Source organism: Eriocheir sinensis, chromosome 24, assembly GCF_024679095.1.
Source record: "Eriocheir sinensis breed Jianghai 21 chromosome 24, ASM2467909v1, whole genome shotgun sequence".
Taxonomy (NCBI): domain Eukaryota; kingdom Metazoa; phylum Arthropoda; class Malacostraca; order Decapoda; family Varunidae; genus Eriocheir; species Eriocheir sinensis.
Window position 1 is genome coordinate 16136151 of NC_066532.1, and position 19001 is coordinate 16155151.

At 43.0% G+C, this 19001-nt stretch overlaps 1 non-coding gene across 1 annotated transcript; it reads right to left on the bottom strand.

Moving 5' to 3' along the window:
• Positions 1-10414: 10414 nt before the first annotated feature.
• On the bottom strand, positions 10415-10488 carry Trnav-uac (transfer RNA valine (anticodon UAC)). Its single transcript has one exon. It is a non-coding gene; the product is annotated as a tRNA-Val (tRNA).
• Positions 10489-19001: the final 8513 nt, after the last annotated feature.

The following is a 19001-nucleotide window of genomic DNA, read 5'->3' on the forward strand; positions in this document are numbered from 1 at the left end:
CTCTCCCTCCCTTCCCTCCCCTTCTTCCTCTACCCCTTCCGCAGTCCTTACCAGCTAGGTCGTAAGGGTAGCTATCTTATTCCGTCTTCCTGTAATTCACGTAACATTAATTCTTTCGTATACGTGTGTGTGTGTGTGAGAGAGAGAGAGAGAGAGAGAGAGAGAGAGAGAGAGAGAAGTAGTCATTCAAACACTTAAAACACTTATATTCTGGACGTGTCAGTTGATGTTAAGTAAGTAAGAGAACGCATATGTTGAAAGTCCTTACGTTATATAGTTTGCCGTAATGAATCGATATGCGCAATACGGTACGTCATTGCATCCGAGATTGACCTCTTTTCTGGCAACACTGTCCAGTTTTCTTTCATAAGGGTAGTGCATGGTGGACTTTTGAATTCGGTTTCATTTCGTTTTGCCCTTGAGCTGCTGTTTCCTTCACTGTAAAAAGAGATATCGTCCAGAAATTCAGAATGTGTCAGACTCGTTGCTCGTTGAATAGCCTAGTAGTTGTTTGAGTTAGTGGTTGTTAAGAGGCTGAGGAGGGAACTATATAATAAGGTCGTCTCACTCTCTCTCTCTCTCTCTCTCTCTCTCTCTCTCTCTCTCTCTCTCTCTCTCTCTCTCTCTCTCTCTCTCTCTCTCTCTCTCTCTCATTATCTTCTCTCCACCTTTCTTCTCCTTCTCTCCTCCCTTAAATAGTCGTCATTTTACCCAAACGTTATATTAGAATTAGAGAACAGCTGATTAGGAAGAGGAGGAGGAGGAGGAGGAGGTGGAGGAGGAGGTGGAGGGGAGGAAGGAAAGGTAAGGTAGGAATGCTTTGAAAATGATACAGGAAAATAGGGAAGGAAAATTGGGAAAATAATGAAGGGAAAAAAAGAGAGAAAGTAAGGAAGGAAAGGGAAAGGGAGGAGGAGGAGGAAGGAAAAACAAGGTAAAGTAGGAATGCTTTGAAATTGATACAGGAAAATAGGGAAGGAAAATGAGGGAAATAATGAAGGGAAAAAAAGAGGGAAAGTGAGGAAGGAAAGGGAAAAGGAGGAGGAGGAGGAGGAGGAGGAGGAGGAAGGAAAAAAAAAGGTAAAGTAGGAATGCTTTGAAATTGATACAGGAAAATAGGGAAGGAAAATGAGGGAAAAAAGAGAGGGAAACTGAGGAAGGAAAAGGAAAGGGAGGAGGAGGAGGAGGAGGAGGAAGGAAAAAAAAGGTAAGGTAGGAATGCTTTGAAATTGATACAGGAAAATAGGGAAGGAAAATGAGGGAAAAAATGAAGGGAAAACAGAGAGGGAAAGTGAGGAAGGAAAGGGAAAGGGAGGAGGAGGAGGAGGTGTGGAAGGAAAAAAAGGTAGAAATAGGAATGTTTTGAAAATGATACAGGAAAATAGGGAAGGAAAATGAGGGAAATAATGAAGGGAAAAAAGAGAGAAAGTGAGGAACGAAAGGGAAAGGGAGGAGGAGGAGGAGGTGTGGAAGGAAAAAAAGGTAGAAATAGGAATGTTTTGAAAATGATACAGGAAAATAGGGAAGGAAAATGAGGGAAATAATGAAGGGAAAAAAGAGAGAAAGTGAGGAAGGAAAGGGAGGAGGAGGAGGAGGAAGAAAAAAAAAAGGTAAGGTAGGAATGTTTTGAAAATGATACAGGAAAATAGGGAAGGAAAATCAGGGAAATAATGGGGGGGAAAAAAAAACTCCGTAAGGTTTCAAATATCAAGAGAGAGAGAGAGATAACCTATTTCTTTTAGTAGGTTCTCTCTCTCTCTCTCTCTCTCTCTCTCTCTCTCTCTCTCTCTCTCTCTCTCTCTCTCTCTCTCTCTCTCTCTCTCTCTCTCTCTCTCTCTCTCTCTCTCTCTCTCTCTCTCTCTCTCTCTCTCTCTCTCTCTCTCTCTCTCTCTCTCTCTCTCTATCTCTCGTCGATAACACAGCTTAGTTTCCTCTCTTAGCAATCTCCTCCTCCTCCTCCTCCTTCTCCTCCTCCTCCTTCTCCTCCTCCTCCTCCTCCTCCCACCAAAATGATCTTAATTTCCTTTGGCCTTTCGTAATTTTGTCTTCTTTTTATTTTCTTCTTCATTTTTTGGTTCTTCCTCTTATGCTTTTCTTCCTCATTCGCGCGAGGAAGAAAAATAAGAAGAAAGGAAAAGAGGAAACAGAGAAATAGAAGAGGAAATATCGTACGAAGAAAAAGGAGCATAAAAAAGAATGAAGACAGTAGAAGAAAATTGAAGATGAAAGTTCATACGAGGAAGAAAAAAAGAAGAAAATGAGAAAGAAAATAAGAAGAAATAGAAGAAAAAACAGGACAGAAAAATTCATACGAGGAAGAAAAAGAAGAAAATGAGTTAGAAAGAAGGAAAGAAGGAAGAAAATGGATCAGGAAAACTCGTACGAGGAAGAAAAAAGAAGGAAAACACAAGAGAAAAAGAAGAGAGAAGAAAATAGAAGAAAAATCGAGCAGGAAAATCGGTACGAGGAAGAAAAAGAAGAAAACAAAAAAGAAGAAAAAAGAAGGAAAATAGAAGAAAATTCGTACGAGGAAGAGAAAGAAGAAAAAAGAAGAAAACTAGAAGAGGAAAATTCGAACAAGGAAGAAAAATAAGGAAAGAAGAAAGAAAAAAGAAGCAAACAAATAGGAAAGAAAGAAAAGAAAAAAGAAGACAAGTAGGAAAGAGGAAAATTCACACGAGGAAGAAAAAGAAGAAAACGAAATAAAAAAAGAAGAAAAAGAAGAAGAAAAGGAGAAAAGCAAAAGAAGAAAATTCGCACGAGGAAGAAAAATAAGTAAACTAAAAAGAAGAAATGAAGAAAAATGAAGAAAAATGAAGAAAATGCAGAAAAATACCAGTCCGCCCCAACTCTTCACGAACTGTCTTCATCCCCTCAAGTCTGTAATGGTCTTAAGGTTAAGTCTTCAATAATTGGTGATGTTGCAACCCCCCCCACCCTCCCCCCTCTCTCTCACCAGGAAGAAGAAGAAGAAGAAGAAGAAGAAGAAGAAGAAGAAGAAGAAGAAGAAGATGATGAAGAAGAAGAAGATGATGATGATGATGATGAAAAGGAAAAAGAAAAAGAAGAAGAAGAAGAAGAAGAAGAAGAAGAAGAAGAAGAAGAAGAAGAAGAAAAGAAGAAGAAGAAGAAGAAGAAGAGGAAAAGAAGAATTATCTGTATTCTTTTTTTTGGAGCAGTGTGTTGTGGGAGCCATATCTATCTCTCTGTCTGTCTGTATCTCTATCTATCTATCTATCTATCTATCTATTAAAGCGTTAGAAGACTAAGATAAGAGGAGGGCAAGGATGAGAACGAGAGCAGAAAGATTGGGAGGTAAGAAGAGAAAGAGAAAGAAAAAAAAAGGGGGGGGGGGTTGGTGGAGGTGGAGGGGAAGGGTGGAGTGTGGAGTGTGTGGACGATGTGGCACGTGGAAGAGGAGAAAGAAAAAAAACTAAAAAAAAGGGGTTGGTGGAGGTGGAGGGGAAGGGTGGAGTGTGGAGTGCGTGGGCGGTGTGGCAAGAGAGGTGGAGGTGGAGGGGAAGGGTGGAGTGTGGAGTGTATGGACGATGTGGCAAGTGGAAGAGGAGAAAGAAAACAAAAAAGAAAAAAAAGGGGTTGGTGGAGGTAGAACAGAAGAGTGGAGTGTGGAGTGCGTGGGCGGTGTGGCAAGAGAGGTGGAGGTGGAGGTGGAGGGGAAGGGTGGAGTGTGGAGTGTGTGGACGATGTGGCAAGTGGAAGAGGAGAAAGAAAAAAACTAAAAAAAAGGGGTTGGTGGAGGTGGAGGGGAAGGTTGGAGTGTGGAGTGTGTGGACGGTGTGGCAAGAGAGGTGGAGGTGGAGGGGAAGGGTGGAGTGTGGAGTGTGGAGTGTGTGGACGGTGTGGCAAATGGAAGAAGAGAAAGAAAACAAAAAATAAAAAAAAGGGGTTGGTGGAGGTAGAGGGGAAAAGTGGAGTGTGGAGTGCGTGGGCGGTGTGGCAAGAGAGGTGGAGGAGGTGGAGGAGGAAGTGGAGCGATGCAATAATTATCGTGAAATTGCGGTTCAATGAAATTATCTGGAAAATCTCTATAAATTGTGAATGACAGGGACGATTTTTATTTACATGTATCATTTTTTTTTTTTACGTCAAAGGAGGCAGCTCAAAGGCACAAAAAAAATTAAAACAATGAAAAAAAAAAAAAGCCCGCTACTTGCTACTCCTAAAAAAGATTACATTACCTTATCCCTTTTGGTTATTGTAGTAAAAAACCGCACTTATCTGTCTGACAATATCGTTCAAGCATCATCACCATCAGTAGTAGTAGTAGTAGTAGTGGTGGTGGTGGTGGTGGTAGTGGTCATTTTCTTAAAACAATTCATCACCCAAGCACACACACACACATTCGACCAGGCTTTCGGGGGAGTTTTAAGCATTCCCATGGGTAGTTTTATGACCCTGGTGGTAGTCTGACCCTTCCTCTGCACCGTGAACCTGAACCAACACTCATTCGACCAGGCTTTCGGGGGAGTTTTAAGCATTCCCATGGGTAGTTTTATGACCCTGGTGGTAGTCTGACCCTTCCTCTGCACCGTGAACCTGAACCAACACTCATTCGACCAGGCTTTCGGGGGAGCTTTAAGCATTCCCATGGGTAGTTTTATGACCCTGGTGGTAGTCTGACCCTTCCTCTGTACCGTGAACCTGAACCAACACTCATTCGACCAGGCTTTCGGGGGAGCTTTAAGCATTCCCATGGGTAGTTTTATGACCCTGGTGGTAGTCTGACCCTTCCTCTGTACCGTGAACCTGAAATAACACTCATGAGAACCCGATTGATCCCCTTTTCGGCCTTTGGAAGCAGGGGGTGTGAGGGCGGAGGCGTCAGACAATACCAGACCCGGAGCCAGCGAGTCGGGTTCTCATCGCTGATCCGTCTGGCCGAGGCGCAGGACTTCGCGGCGATCAAGAGCTCTGGGGGACAATTTGCAAGTGGAGCAGATCAAGCGAGGACCGAAGAGGCACTGAGCTGGGGATGAGACCGAGGAGAAGGAAGAGGAGGAGGAGGAGGATGTAGTGAATCAAAAGCAAATTTTGGATAAGCTGAATGGAAACAAGCGAACAGGAGTAAAGAGGGAAAGGAAACAGAGGAGGAGGAGGAGGAATGATGAAAATAGATGAATAGCCGTTGGAAAGAAGGAAAACAAAGATGATGGTGATGATGATGATGATGAGGAGGAGGAGGAGGAATAATGAAAATAGATGAATAGCCGTTGGAAAGAAGGAAAACAAAGATGATGGTGATGATGATGATGAGGAGGAGGAGGAATTAAGAAAATATATGAATAGCCGTTGGAAAGAAGGAAAACAAAGATGATGGTGATGATGATGAGGAGGAGGAGGAGTAGGAGGAAACATGGAAAAGCGGGCAACATAAGTCCTATTGGCTCATTACGAAGTTGCCCGCTATGGTGATGTAATCTGCTCGACAGTCACTTGGTGCCCCGCAGAGCAGATAAAAGCACCTCGGTATTCAGTTCACTCCTGACGCAGCGAAAAAACGGTTGATTCGATTTTTAAAGGAGTTGATGGTATTCGCACGAACTGCTTCTTAGGGGAGTTTGTTCCAGTGGCGGATGACTCGGTTTGAGAAGAAACTCCTGCCAATGTCTATACTACATCGCCTTGCTTCAATTGGCAGACCGTTATTTCTAGTTCTTGAATTGGTTTAGCTAAAAAAACTTGCAGTGGTCGACGTAACTGGGCTTTTTGAGGGATCTGAAGACCTGAATCATATCTCCTCGTAAGCGTTCTTTTTTTTTCTTTTTTTTTCAGCGTGAAGAGGTTGAGCCGCTTGAGTCGTTCCTCGTACGGTTGAGTCCTTAAGGCTGGAATCATTTTCGTGGCGCTGTGCTGAGCCCTCGTCTTATAATTAGGGGACCCCAATCAGTGATCATCTCTTCCTCAATCAGTGATCATCTCTTCCCCAATCAATGATCATCTCTTCCCCAATCAATGATCATCTCTTCCCCAATCAGTGATCATCTCTTCCCCAATCAGTGATCATCTCTTCCCCAATCAATGATCATCTCTTCCCCAATCAGTGATCATCTCTTCCCCAATCAATGATCATCTCTTCCCCAATCAGTGATCATCTCTTCCCCAATCAGTGATCATCTCTTCCCCAATCAATGATCATCTTTTCCCCAATCAGTGATCATCTCTTCCCCAATCAGTGATCATCTCTTCCCCAATCAGTGATCATCTCTTCCCCAATCATTGATCATCTCCTCCCCAATTAGTGATCATCTCTTCCCCAATCAGTGATCATCTCTTCCCCAATCAGTGATCATCTCTTCCCCAATCAGTGATCATCTCTTCCCCAATCAGTGATCATCTCTTCCCCAATCAGTGATCATCTCTTCCTCAATCAGTGATCATCTCTTCCCCAATCAGTGATCATCTCTTCCCCAATCAGTGATCATCTCTTCCCCAATCATTGATCATCTCTTCCCCAATCAGTGATCATCTCTTCCCCAATCAGTGATCATCTCTTCCCCAATCAGTGATCATCTCTTCCCCAATCAGTGATCATCTCTTCCCCAATCAGTGATCATCTCTTTCCCAATCGGTAATCATCTCTTCCCCAATCAGTGATCATCTCTTCACCAATCAGTGATCATCTCTTCCCCAATCAGTGATCATCTCTTCCCCAATCAGTGATCATCTCTTCCTCAATCAGTAATCATCTCTTCCCCCATCAACCAATCATCTACCAATTATCCACTTATTAATCTTCTCCCAATCAGCAAGCAGCCTTTTTCCCCAATCAGCCAATCATTCTTTTCCCCAATCAGTAACTTTTCCCAATCATTAAACAAACATCTCTTGCATAATCAGTAATCATCTTTCCGCCCAATCATTTATCATCTTCACCCCAATCAATCATCACCTGCTAATCAGCCATTCATTAATCAATTTATCGTCTTTTTTCCCAATCAATTATCTCTTTTCCCAAGCCAGTGATCATCTCTCCTCCAATCAGGACTCATCTTTCCCTCCAATCAGCGCTCGTCTTCCAATCAGCCACTCATTATCTTTCCCTTCCAATCAATCAGTAATATATCGTCCTTTTCCCAATCAATTATCTCTTTTCCCAAACCAATGATCATCTCTCCTCCAATCAGGGCTCATCTTTCCCTCCAATCAGCGCTCGTCTTCCAATCAGCCGTCGTTATCTTTCCCCCAATCAGGCAGTCACCGTGCTCATCAACTTGGGGCTAAGCGTTTCCATCTAATGCTCTCGTAAGTTCCTCTGAATACCACCGCTGATAACGAGCCCTCATCCAGCCGCCTCAACCTCGGGCCCTAATGCCTTAATACTCTGTCTGTCTGTCTGTCTGTCTGTCTGTGTCTGTCTGTCTGTCTGTGTTTGTTTGTCTGTGTTTGTTTGTTTGTGTCTGTCTGTCTGTCTGTCTTTGTGTGTCTGTGTTTCTGTTTGTGTCTGTCTGTCTGTCTGTCTCTGTGTGTCTGTGTTTCTGTTTGTGTCTGTCTGTCTCTGTCTGTCTGTGTTTCTGGCTGTCTGTGTCTGTCACTGTTTGGGTATCTCTAAATCTATCTATCAATCTATCTATCCTATCAATCTATCTATCCTATCTCTCTCTCTCTCTCTCTCTCTCTCTCTCTCTCTCCTATCTATCTATCTATCTATCTATCTATCTATCTATCTATCTATCTATCAATCCTTTGTATCTTTGCCTATTTTTGTTATTTGTTAGTTTCTTTTTTTTTTTTCATTCCTTCTTTCCTTCTTTCTTTGTTTCTTTCTTTCTCTCTCTCTTTCGTGTACCTATATTGTTGTTATTTCTTAGTTTCTTTCTTTCTTTCATTCGTATTCCTTCTCTCTCTCTCTCTCTCTCTCTCTCTCTCTCTCTCTCTCTCTCTCTCTCTCTTCAATTATCTTCTCTCCTTCTTTCTTCTTCCTTCCCTTCCTCCTTCCTCTCTTTTCTCCTCTTCCTTCCCTCCCTCACACACACACACACACACAAAAAAAAAAATAAATAAATAAATAAATAAATAAATAAATAAATGAATAAATAAAAACAAAAAAATAAATAATGAAGTTGTTTATTTCATCGTATTAGCATGAGACTTTTCTTTTTTTTTCTTTTTTTCTTGGCTCGGTCATGAATCCGCTTCTCAACAACACACAATTTTTGGGTTCGTTAAGTCAGTTCTAACAATGATACGATTTGGGAGGAGGAGGAGGAGGAGGGGGAGGAGGAGGAGGAGGAAGAGACTGAGACGGATGCTGGGGAAAAAGGAAGAGGAGGAGGAGGAGGAGGAGGCTGAGAAAGAGAACGAGGAAGTGAGAAAAGAGGAATGGAGAGAAAAGATAATGAAAAGAAGAATATGCAGGAGAAGGAAGAATAGAATTAGGAGGAGGAGGAGGAAGAAGATGCGAAAGAAGAAGATGAGGAGGAGGAGGAGGAGGCAAAAAAGGGAAAAAGGGAAGAGAAAGAAAGAAAGAAAGGAAGGGAGAAAACAGAAAAAAAGAAGAAAAGGAGAAAGGAGAAAAAATACCCAAGAGAAGAAGAAGAAGAAGAAGAAGAAGAAGAAGAAGAAAAAGAAGGAAGTGAGAGAGAAAGTGAGAGAGGGAGAGAGAGAGAGAGAGAGAGAGAGAGAGAGAGAGAGAGAGAGAGAAAGTGGACTAATGCAGGAAGACGTACACGCGGAAAAACAAAGGTAGCTAATGCAGTGGAAATGGTCGCCCCGTTGGAGAGGAAGAAAAAAACTTGAGAGAAAAGTAATGACGTTAAGAAATCTTGAAGCAGGGAGTGAAGGAGACGCGGAGAGGATTTCAATATAGCTGTTCTTCTTTTCCTCCTCCTCTTCCTCCTCCTCCTCCTCCTGATCAATTTCTTATTCTTATGCTCTTCTTTTCCTTCCTCCTTCTCCTCCTTCTTCTCCTCGGCTCTTCCTCTTCTTCCTTTTCCTTTGTCTTCATCCTCCTTTTTTCTTCTGATCCACTTCTTATTCCTACGTCTTTTTTTCGCGGTCCTCCTCCTCCTTCTCTTCCTCTCCCTCTTCCTCTTCTTCTTCTTCTTCTTCTTCTTCTCCTTCTCCTTCTCTTTCTCGTCCTTTTCCTCCTTCTCGTCCTCCTCCTCCTCCTCCTCCTCCTCTTCCTCCTCCTCCTCCTTCGCGTCCTCCTCTTCCTCCTCCTCCTCCTTCGCGTCCTCTTCCTTTTCCTCCTCCTCCTCCTCCTCCTCCTCCTCCTCCTCTTCCTCCTCCTCCTCCTTCTCCTCATTCGTCCAATCTTCCCGTTCTTCCCCGAGGCCTCAAAGTGAATTAGGTTCGATTCCTGGATCACTTCGCCTCGTCAAGTCCCGCTACGCTAACAAAAGATTCCGAGACTGGATTAGTGGGCGGGATACAGGCGAGGCGAGTCTCTTCCTTGCTGCTCCAGACTTGCCTTAGACTTAACATAGAGGTAAGGTAAGGGTAAAGCTGAGGGGGGCATACGTTATAGCTGCGCGTGGCCTCGGTGCTCATCTCCGTCGCACTTTCCCTTTGAGCCTGTGGTGGGATGCAGGACCCAAAGTTGCCAGATTGTCTTACTCAGCCTCTTATATTTACCGACTCCCGAGCCCAAAACTGTCTCGTGGACCCCAATAAGGAGGTTCTCTTATAATTATCGTTAAAATAGTTAATTCCTGATGTTTATTGGCGATAGTTAGGCGTCAGAAACCGGTAAATACTATGTTCTGAGTACGATAATCTTGGCAATAGTTAGGCGTCAGAAACCGGTAAATACTATGCTCTGAAAATGATAATCTTGGCAATAGTTAGGCGTCAGAAACCGGTAAATACTATGCTCTGAGTACGACAATCTGGCAACGGTGGCAGGACCAGCGTGACATCCGGGCAACGTTGCCAAATTGTCGTACACTGAACTTTACATTTCTCATTTTTAGGCTCCAAGACTGTCGTAACTACACAAATAACGACAGGAAATTAACGTTAGCGTTCAAACTATTAAATATTGATGGGTTTCGTTCTCTTTTGCTATAGTTATCGGTCAGAAACTACAAAATTGCAATGCGCTGAGTACGATAATTTGCATCCGGGTTACCACAGTTTACCTTTCCCAGGTTTCCCCAGGTACCCATTCATCGACCAGCCCAAAGGAAGGATGAACAGCTGGGTGAGGGAACGGATGATGTCTTGTGCTGCCCGTGAGTCTGGCGATATTAAGAGATAGATAGAAAGTTGGAAAGTTTCGTTCAGTCGGCGCAACATCTGTGGTCATATGCCGGAGAGAGACAGAAGGGGAAGGAATTATAGGAGAAGGGAACAGATCCCAGGAGACGGGACACAACCCCCGATTAATACCTGGTACCCATTCACTGCTGGGTGGGCATGGGCGAAGGGTATCGGAAAAGCCGCCCAAATTTTTCCACTCCGCCCGGGAATCGAACCCGGGCTCTCTCGGTTGTAAGCCGAGTGTGCTAACCACTGCACCACGAAGCCCCCGGAGAAAGATAGAAAGATGTAGATGAAATAAATAATAAATAAATAATACATAATAAATAACAAATAAGAGAGAGGAGGAGAAACAAATTAAGATAGAAAAGAGTGTCCTTAGCTGCCATGATTAAAGAGGAGTAGATAGATAGATAGAAAGATGTAGATGAAATAAAGAATAAATACATAATAAATAACGAATAAGAGAGAGGAGAAGAAATAAATTAAGACAGAAAAAAAAATCTCCGTCGGTGACATGTTTAAAGAGGAATAGATACATAGATAGAAAGATGGATAGATAGATTCGATCCCAAGCCAGAAGATTTGTAGTCAGGGAAGCCAAGCACTGCCCCGCGACGAAGAATTAAATCATTAAAATTCGAAAAAGTATGTTTCGTCGAGCCAAATGGAAGGTCCGGGTCTTTCCCTTCTCTGTACGGGTATGTGGCGCCCACTCTTGAACAGGCCAGGTTAATTTAGGTCAGGTCAGTTTAAGTTAGGTTGGGTTCAGGAATCACTATGGGTAATTTTGAGTGGGAATCACAATGAGGTGGTGGCTGAATGGTTAGCGTGACGTCCCCGCGTTCAGGAGCTCCAGGAGGGACGCGGGTTCGAATCCTGGCCGCCGCACAGCTGAGGTTTTTCAGTCACCGCCGAGTGGCCTAAGACTACCCACATGCTGGCCTGAAGATCATCCATCAACCTGGGCTCTAGATAACCTCTCCAAAGAGTGGCTCAAAGATGAGTTCCAGGGGGCAGCGTGAGCCAACACAAGATGGCGCCACTATAAACACTCGCCTGCGCCAGAACGGGCTGGGCCGACCAAAAGGCCCCACCGGGAAGAAGCCTACCGACGCAATAGGCCGCGACGTAAAAAAAAAAGGAGTATTTTCCAGGACACCCCGTGGTTATTTTCGAAGGTACAGCCGAACGTCTTCACCCAGGGACCACACACCCCAGTAGAGAGATTGCGTCCCGCCCTGCAAAATACCTCCGTGCAGTTATAGAGAAAACGTGATTTTGGGAACAGAACGCCGGCCGAGCAGCGTAAAACTGGCACCGCGCTGAACCGTTTTTCGCCGCACCATTCCCGGCCGCCGAGCGTTCGTGTTTACCGGACTGATGGGCAATCTCGCAGGGGACGGATGGTGGCTGGCGCTCCCCGTGTGGCTGGCGAGATTAACAGATAGAGAGACAGAAATATATAGCTGGAACAAATGATAAATAGTAAATACGAGAGCAGGAAAGTGAAATTAAGATATAAAGTAAAATGGAAAGAAAGAAATGTAAGTAACTGACATTTAAAGAAGAATAGATAAATAGACAAATAGACAGATGGATGGAAATACTAAAAGAGCAAGAGAAAGAAAGATAGAAGGAAAAAAATGTAAGTAGTTAGACATATTGATAGACGGATAGCTGAATAGATAGACAGATAGCTATAGACAGAGAAAAGGATAAAGGAAAGAAAAAATATATTCGTAGACAGATATAGGTAGACAGTTAAACTTTAATAGATAGATAAATAAGTGAACAGACAGACAGACAGATAGACAGATATGCTTACCGACCACACACGGACGTTCAATCATTACGAACATTAATAATTCTTGGCTTATTAAAACAATGTATCAAATGTATCAATGTTTTTTTAATGTTTTTTAACTACGATCTAGGACACAGGAAACCAATTATAAAAAAAGAAGAAAAAAAAGGAAGAAAAAAAGGAAAGAAAGAAGAAAAAAGGAAGAAAAAAAGGAAAGAAAGGAAAAAAAAGAAGAAAAAAGGAAAAAATGAAGAAAAGAAAAAAGGGAAGAAAAAAAGAAAGAAAGGAAAAAAAAGAAAGAAAGGATAAAGGAAGAAAAAGGAAGAAAAAAGGAAAGAAAGGAAGAAAAAAGGAAAGAAAGGAAAAAAAGGAAGGAAGAAAAAAGATAGAAAATAAGGAAGAAAAAAAGAAGAAAAAAGGAAGAAAAAAAGGAAGATAAAAAAGGGAGAAAAAAAGGATCAATGAAAACAAGCAAAAAAAAAAAAAAGCAAAAAAAAAAAAGCTTAGCCGCTACCAGAAAAAAAAGAGGCTGAGAAAAAAAGAAAAAAAAGGAAAGAAAAAAAAATAATGTTAAAAAAAATCAGAGCAAGAAGAAAAAAATGAATAAAAAGTAAAAAAAAGAAAGAAAAAAAAAACACGCCAGCTGGATGTGTGTGTGTGTGTGTGTGTGTGTGTGTGTGTGTGTGTGTGTGTGTGTGTGTGTGTGTGTGTGTGTGTGTGTGTGTGTGTGTGTGTGTGTGTGTGTGTGTGTGTGTTAATCTTTATTTTCCCCCTTAATCAACACTCCCCAATCTCTAATCCCTAATAATCCTTCCTTCCCAATCCTTAACTAATCATATTTTCCCCTAATTCCTAATCCCCCTTTTCCCTAATCATATATAAATCTTTTTCACCCAATCCATAAGTAAGTTTTTTTTCGCTAATCAGTTCCTCCGCTTCCTCCTTCTCTCCTTGATCATCTTACTCCTATATATTTTTTTCCTCCTCCTCCTCCTCCTCCCCCTCTCTCCCACACCTGTCCTATCCACTAATGAGCGACAGGGATATAATTTGCAGGTGATCACAAAAATCTCTCAGCCTTGCCAAGACCCTCCATGCTGACTTGCTGATTCCCTAAGGCTCAGGACCAGGGAGAGAGATGGGTGTCTGTCTGTCTGTCTGTCTGGTATTGGTGGTGGTGGTAGTAGTAGTAGTAGTAGTAGTAGTAGTAGTAGTAGTAGTAAATGTAATGGTATTGATAATGGTAATAATAATAATAATAAGAGAAATATGAATGAGAATGAGAATAAGAATGAAAATATAAATAATAAGAAATGAAAATGGAAAAGAAAATGAAAAAGAGAGAAAAAGAAAGAGGAGAGAGAGAAACACCCAAAAAAGAAGAAGTAGAAAAGAAAAAGAAGAAGAAGCAGAAGAAAAAGACAAAGAACAAGAAGGAAAAGAAAAAAGAAAAAAAATATGAATAAGAAAAACAATAATAATAATAATAATAATAATAATAATAATAATAATAATAATAATAATAATAATAATAATAATAATAATAATAATAATAATAACAAAAATAACAACACAAAAATATCATAACCCTCACCACCACCACCATTACCATCTTCATCACCACCACCACCACCACCACCATCACCACCACCACCAACAACAGGAAGTATTGGTGACGTCATTCGCACAAGAGACTCGCCACTCACACCGCCATCACGAGAAAGGGTTGGCGGCGAGGGAGGGAAGGAAGGAGAAGAAAAAAAAAGGAAGGAGAATATGTGAAGAGAAACATTACAAAAGAATCTTGCCCGCGTATTCAACAGGGAGGAGACGAGATGAAACTCCTGTGTACGTGTGCGTGTGTGTGTGTGTGTGTGTGTGTGTGTGTGTGTGTGTGTGTGTGTGTGTGTGTGTGTGTGTGTGTGGGTGGGTGATCTCGCTGTCTGATTCTTTTTCTTGTTTTCGTTGATTAAAAAAGATAGTTCCTCGTTTTCTTTTCGTTTGCTTCGTGTTCCAATTTATTGTTTCTTTCTCGTTTTCGTTTTTTTTTTATTCGTGTTTTTTGTCTGTTGTTATGTCTGTCTATCTGTTTGTGTGTCTGTTTTTCTGTCTATCTATTTGTCCGTCTGTTTCCTTTCTTTCCGTTTTTCCCTGTTGCATCTCTTTATTTTTTTCCTTTTTAATATTATCTCCTTCCATTCACCTATTTTCATTTCCTACTCACTTTTTTCCTCCTTTCTTCTCTTCGCCTCCTTCCATCATTTTATTCCTTTCTCTCTGTCTATCCATTTATCCGGCTGTTTTTATTTCATTAACATCTTTCTCTCTTTTTTTATCTCTCACTTTCCTTTCTAATATTATCTCCTGCCATTTATCTACATTTCCTACCCATTCTTCTCCTCCTTTCTTCTCTTCGTCATTTCCATCATTTCATTCCTCTCCCGTCACTCCCATGTCACGTTCCAAGCTTCAGGTCATTTACAAAACTCTACGGTAACCGAAAACCACATTTAACTACATTGCCTCCACCGTCATTACCTTCCCCATCAACTGACACGTCGTTTCTAGTTTCACGTTAATTTGTAAAACTCTACGTTAACTGCTAGCCACATGTAACTACACTGCCTCCACGGTAACTCGGCAATTAATTAATTAAACCTCGCCCTTACCGACCCACCAATGAGATATCACCTTTTCCAGTAGCCGCCCAACACCTGCAGCCTCGGTTAGGGAGAAGGCGTGGCTTGCTGGGGGATTGGTCAATGATGGACAGGTCGAAAAGAATATTATTGAAAGAAAAAGAGGGAGACATAGAAACATACCTAAAAATAATTGCCAGACACATAGACAGAAGGAAGGCGCGGTGGCTGAGTGGCTAGCGCGCGGGCGCCGCGCCGCGTCCAGGAGGACGTGGGTTCGCGTCCCGCCCATTGCCACAAGCGGGGATTTTTCAGTCAGCGCCGAGTGGCCCAAGACTACCCACATGCTGTCCTGAAGACCACCTGTCAACCCGAATTCTAGATTCTCTCTCTAAAGAGAGGATCAAAGATGAGCTCCGGGGGACAGTGTGAGTCAAGCAGGATGGCGCCACTTTAAACACTTGTCTGCGCCACAACGGACCGGGGCCGAGCACCGGGCCCCACCAAGAAAGCCTACCCCAGCCATAGGCAGAAACGTAAAGGAAAGACAAAAACAGGTTTGAAGGAAATGCAGAAGAAAAAGAAAGAGATGGACAGACAGACACCCCAAAACATGGATGGCTAACTAGACAGACAAAAACTAGACAGACTTTCCTTATACTTTTTAATACTTCCTTTATGTTTCCTTGTGTCCTGTGTCTTTAGGGACTCGTTAGTGTATTTTTATTTACTAGGAACAGCCGCTGCACCATGAAGCACTAGTCTGCCTTGCTACAAATGACTGCTTAACGTTGACTCATAAAAACGGGTGTACGCAGATTTCAGGGTCCACTTCCACGCAAAAACGCAAGGCCTCTCCTCTTCCTTCCGGCGTTAATTGTCGACGGGCGGGCTGGAAACATTTTAGGGCGGCGGAATATTAAAGTGCAGAACGTTTTACAGCCCCCCCCCCCCAAAAAAAAAAAAAAAAAAAAATTCTGGGGTTACATTTTTTGGGCGTCGTGGACAGTGTTAAAAAAAGTGGTTGTAGTTTTTTGCTTTTCTTCTTGTTTTTGTTGTTGCTTTGTTTTCCTTTGTTGTTTTTTTGCCGGTGTTTGTCACGATAGACATATCTAGATTTTGTTTGTCTTTTCCTGTTTTCTTTATTTCGCTGGTAATTATTATAAAAATGGATCCAGGTTTTCTTTTTTTTTCTTTTATTTTTCCTTTCCTTTCCCGCTTCCATTCCTTGATATAATGCATGTGAAAAAATACGCTCTCCTCTATTTTTTACACTAAAGGAAACAAACTCAAGGGAAAACACACACACACACACACACACACACACACACACACACACACACACACACACACACACACACACACACACACACACACACACACAAAGAAACATAAAAAGCTCGCTAAACATTGCACTTGTCGCCCCAAAATGACCTTACTGAGTATCTACACGAACCAAATTCTCGTGTGGATAACAGAAACAGTGAACCAGACGTCGAGATGATAAAGTTTCCCTTGTTTTGTTTCCTTTTTTTGTTTCCTTGTCTTGTTTCCTTGTTTTGTTTCCTATGGTCTTGCTTCCTTGTCTTGTTTCCTTGTTTTCTTTGTCGTTCCTGGTTTTCGTTGTGATTTCCTACGATAGACGTTTCCAAAATAATACACTCGCGCGCACACATGACGTAAACACTGTGATGGAACTCGTTTTTTCCAGCATTATAAATCATTCCTGCCGCGCGCTCGATGCCTGGGGGAGAAAAGTGCGAGAACTGACACATTTTGGAGCTCCAGTCCGGCTTTTCCTCGACGACGGCCGCTAATGTGATTACGTGATGCTGTCGGCCAACCATGCGACGCGGGACGGGACGGGACGGGACGGGACGGGACGCGAGGCAGACACATACAGACAGGCACACAGACAGACACATAGACACAAGCAGACATGATACATAGACAGACACATAAACAGACAGATAAACGTACACAAAGACAGAGACAAGGACAGAAACAGACACAGACATACAGGTACACAGACAGGTACATAGACAGACATAGACACAAGCAGACATGATACATACAGACACATAAACAGACATAAACGGACACAGAGACACAGACAGGGACATAAACAGACACAGACAAGCAGACAGGTAGAGCCATCACACACAGACGGGAACAGACAGGTAGAGCTATAACACAGACACAGACAGGGACAGACATATAACACAGACACATACACATACACAGACTGGTACATACATAAAGACCACATAATCAGGCACGGACACAGTTACAGACAGATACATATATAACACTGACACATAAACAGAAACACAAAGGTACATAGACAGAAACATACACAGACAGAGACACATAGAGGGACAGGAACAGACAGATACATACAGGTAGAGCAAACCAAACAAAATGAAAAAAAAAAAAGATTAGACGAAAAACAAAAGCAAGTCAAGAACACGAGAACGAAACAAAAACAAAAACAAAGAGCAAAACAAAACAAAACAAGGTAAACAACGTCACTAAACAAAGCAAAACAAACAAACAACAGACTGATACATTTCCTACAACACGAGGACTAACTATTATTTCCTCTCTCTCGCTGTCGCTCTCTCTCTCTCTCTCTCTCTCTCTCTCTCTCTCTCTCTCTCTCTCGCGTGTCGGCGGAGGAAATTCACAGATATCGTATTTCTGGAGCCTCGTGGGAACAGACAGCGTCACAGACAGTGTTTACGCGGCGATACAGACACACGGACAGCGAGGGGGCAGGTGGAGGTGGTGGTGGAGGTGGTGGTGGGGGTGGAGAGAGATGAGAGAAGTGGTGGTGGTGGTGGTTGTGTTCTCGAAATTGTTGATGTGTCTGGTGGTTTGGTGGTGGTGGTGGTGGTGGTGGTGTTCTTGGTAGTAGTGGAGGTGGTGGTGGTGGTGGTAGCGTTAGTGGTGGGGTAGTATTAGTAGTGGTGGTAGTGTTGTTGTTGTTGTTGTTGTTGGTGGTGGTGGTGGTGGTGGTGGCGGGGCAGCAGGTGTCTCTGAATACGCCTAGCTCGATCGTGGCTTTAATTTTCCAGACGTACACGAAATACCGACGGTCGCGGACAACGGAACCGTCCCAGTGAGGCGAGGAACAAGGTGGATGCGGGTGGAGGAGGAGGAGGAGGAGGAGGAGGAGGTGAAGCGAAGGTGTAGAGAAGAACGTGAAGGTGGAGGTGAAGTTGGAGGTGTTTGGAGGTAAGTGGAGGTGGGTGGAGGTGGGTGGAGGTGAAGGTGGAGGTGGACGTAAGGAAAGACTTCAAATACGGTCCCGCGAAAGACACTCAAAAGGAAGAAAAAGAAAGAAAGAAAGAGAAGAAAGAAAGTAAATAAGTAAGGAAGGAAAACAGGAACAAAGGAAGGGAAGGAAGGAAGGAAGGAAGAAAGGAAGGGAAGGAAGGAAGAAAGAAAGGAAGGCAGGAAGAAAGGAAGGGAAGGAAGGAAGGCAGGAAGGAAAGAACGGATTTTAAGCTCCTTTTTTTATGGGACACTCAAGCATTTAATATCGCCCGGTATGGCCGCGTACTGCCGCTGGTCCTCCTCAGTGCTGTCCTGTCTTTCTTTTCCTCCTCCTCCTCCTCCTCCTCCTCCTCCTCCTCCTCCTCCCTCCTCTCTCCCTCGTCCTCCTCTCCTTATTATTTCCTCTTTCTCTCCGTTCTCTCATCCTCTCCCTCTTTCCTCTCTTCCTTCCTTATTAGATTCGTTTTCTCTCCCTTCTCTCTCCCCTAACTAGACTTTCTTTCTCTCCCTTCCCTTCTCTCCCTTATCAGTTCCTCTTTCTCTCCGTTCTCTCGTCCTCTCCCTCTTTCCTCTTTTCCTCCCTTATTAGATTCGTTTTCTCTCCCTTCTCTCTCCCCTAACTAGACTTTCTTTATCTCCCTTCCCTTCTCTCCCTTATCAGTTCCTCTTTCTCTCCCTTCTCTCTCCCTTAACTAGACTTTCTTTATCTCCCTTCCCTTCTCTCCCTTATCAGTTCCTCTTTCTCTCCGTTCTCTCGTCCTCTCCCTCTTTCCTCTCTTCCTCCCTTATTAGATTCGCTTTCTCTCCCTTCTCTCTCCCCTAACTAGACTTTCTTTCTCTCCCTTCCCTTCTCTCCCTTATCAGTTCCTCTTTCTCTCCCTTCTCTCGTCCTCTCCCTCTTTCCTCTTTTCCTCCCTTATTAGATTCGTTTTCTCTCCCTTCTCTCTCCCTTAACTAGACTTTCTTTATCTCCCTTCACTTCTCTCCCTTATCAGTTCCTCTTTCTCTCCGTTCTCTCGTCCTCTCCCTCTTTCCTCGTTTCCTCCCTTATTAGA